This window comes from Delphinapterus leucas, chromosome X (assembly GCF_059928025.1).
Source record: "Delphinapterus leucas isolate spDelLeu-1000000601 "Yukka" chromosome X, BTC_Dleu_Yukka2, whole genome shotgun sequence".
Lineage (NCBI taxonomy): Eukaryota > Metazoa > Chordata > Mammalia > Artiodactyla > Monodontidae > Delphinapterus > Delphinapterus leucas.
The window spans coordinates 78,831,971-78,834,665 of record NC_143150.1 but is presented as its reverse complement, the minus strand read 5'-3'; the positions used below and the strand labels follow the sequence as shown (position 1 = coordinate 78,834,665).

The 2,695-nt window shown below is 43.9% G+C and overlaps 1 non-coding gene across 1 annotated transcript; it reads right to left on the bottom strand.

The window, feature by feature from the left end:
• Positions 1 to 2,220: 2,220 nt before the first annotated feature.
• On the bottom strand, positions 2,221 to 2,384 carry LOC115802265 (U1 spliceosomal RNA). Its single transcript, XR_004022695.1, has one exon. It is a non-coding gene; the product is annotated as a U1 spliceosomal RNA (small nuclear RNA).
• Between the last annotated feature and the right edge of the window lie 311 nt (positions 2,385 to 2,695).

Below are 2,695 nucleotides of genomic sequence, written 5' to 3'. Positions count from 1 at the left end.
AGGTCAAAAAAGGAAGAATTCAGATAAACTCATTATTAACTGGACAAGTACGGTGGCCCAGGGTTAGGTGGGTTGGGAGAAGAGGTTGTATGAATAGCAGAAGCCCCTTTGCTTTGTGAGGTCACCTTCCTCTACCATGCCAGGGAACCTGGTGCAAATGATATGACCAGGAAAGGAAGGGACCCAGAAAAAAGCAAGGCTGGATCCTACCAGGGATCTTGCTTGGAGTTCCTGCTTTGCCCATCAAGCATCATCATAATCTTAAGTTAACAAATAGGGAGAAGACTTTTCTAGTACGAAAATAACTGTCAGGAATGACTGAGACATGACCTGAGCACCTCCATGTTTACTGCCCATGCTGGACTTTTGCTTAACACTCCAAATTGAAACTGCTATATAGTTGCTGAGTTGCTAAAAGGAAAGAATAATGTTGAGAACTGGACTTTATTTGGCCTAAGAAAACATACCTTTCTTTAGTAACAAATGAGATGCATTCCATAACCCAAACATATTATATAGAATAATTTTGACCTTCAATCCAAATTCTTGGTAAACAACTTGTGTAAACCTACATTAACTTCCCTCTTTTCCTATATAAATCCCTGCTATTCTCCTCTAGTGAGACACTATTCTGGTATCCTCCAGAATCTATGATTCCTGAATTGCAGTTCTAAGACCCCAAATAAACTGCTTTTTGCCTTTTTACAGACCGTGGTCATTTCAGCTGACATTATTAGTGTCAGAAGTGGGATCTGAAGTGATATGCCCAGCTCCGAAGCTGCCATGTGTTTGAGCAAGGTACCTGTATGAGTCTCTCGTGCTTTACTGCCTCCCTTGTGGCCCCAGGCCTGGGCAGTAAATCCTTTCGGTCCAGAACCTCCTTCTTTGGTTGAGGTTGAGGCCTTTATTCTGGGTGTCTTTTGTTTAATCAACTGATCACTTAAGGACTTACTTCCTTTTGGTGAGTGCATAATAATGGGACGGTCACAGTCTCAGACTGCTATGGGGGAAGATTCTCACCCATCTGGGACTCCTGCTGGGTACATATACAAAAAGTATGGGGCTGCCTCCTGTGCTTACCTAGGTAAATGGCAATGGTATACCAGAGGCGACAAAAAAGAACCCTGCTGGCACCTGTTATCTGGTAGACTATAGGGTTTGGTTACCTGCAGAATTACAGGCCATAGCTCAGGAATTTCCCAAGGTCACTGAGGACCACCCCCCTGGTTTGTGGAAGAATTTAACTTTGCGATACGAACCTATGATCCAGGCTTCTCTGACTTGTATCAACTAACCCACATCTTAATTGGAGAAAGCCAAGTCAGACATTGGCAAACTACTGCCAACTGGCTTCATAGGAAGATATCCATAGAAACGACATTGATGCAGTGGCACCAGCTTCTCAGGTAGCTCGAGCCTTTCATGAAGCAACTTCTCAGGCTTTTCCCTGTACCACTGCATGGGGAAAAATTCAGTCTACTACACAACGACCTGATGAAACTGTTCACGATTATTACTCATGCCTATAGACAGTATTCTGGGGAAAACTCCAGAATACCTGCTGGGGCAAACAATACTCAAACCCTCTTTAATTCAATCTTTGTTGGGGGATTTGATGAGGAACTCAGACTGCTGGTGAAACAGGTACAATTAAATTGGGAAATAATGGCCACTCCTGATGTAGTCAATTTGGCTAATTAGCTATCTAAAACAATCAAACATACAGAAAAACGCAAGACCATTAAAATCATGAATTTGCAGCTGCAGCAACTCACCACTGCTGCTCAGCGGCCACCTCAACAGAAAGACCACAATTCCTCTTATGGACCCTACCAAGATCAAGGCCCCAGCCCGACCAGTGGAAGAAGCACCCAAAGTTAAAAAGAGGGCCCTATCAGCATCCCAAAGCCCCTCACCCTGGCCCCTTTTATGAACTCTCTGAGAAATTTGAGAAGCACCTCCTTTTTTTTGACCATCACAAATAGGGATGCTCTGGAAGAAAGTGTTGGGGTCTTCCCACTATTCCCACTAACACCATTGGGAGAACTGGACCATTTTATAGGAGCTGAAGCTATTACTGCTCTTCTGACCACAGGAGCAACTTTGTCTTGAACCTCACCAACCTCACGCCTCCCCGTTCCTCGAAGTACAGAAAAGGTACAAATGGTGGGAGTTTCCAACACAGTTATGAAGGTAAGCAAATTGTCCCCATTTTTTTTTCAGGGGAGAGCACGCACGCAGTCCCACCCCACCACAAATTATGCAGTCGAGTTTCCCCCATTTGGGGAAATCGCAGGGGTCAGCACACTTGCAGTGCAATGAGTGAGCCTCACCCTTGGAAAACCACCGTCATGAGCATGGTATCTCCCCTGCCAGGTAAGTATCCCATTGTCTTTTGAGATAGGCTCTTTTCAGGGAATTCACCCCAGTTCCTTCTTGTTCCTTCTGCTCCTGTACACCTTTTGGGCCAAGACCTACTGGAAAAATTACAAGCTAATATTTCCTTTTACCCAAAAGAGGAAATACATTTACAAATTCTTGACCCCTTGAGATTTACTTCTGAATCTAGTACTAATATTGAAATTCCCCTCCTTGCTCATACCTTGTCAATTCTCAGTCATAAGGATTTGATAGATTCTGTTCCTCCTAACTTAAGGTCTACCTCTTCAAATGACACAGAATACATTCATTCAGT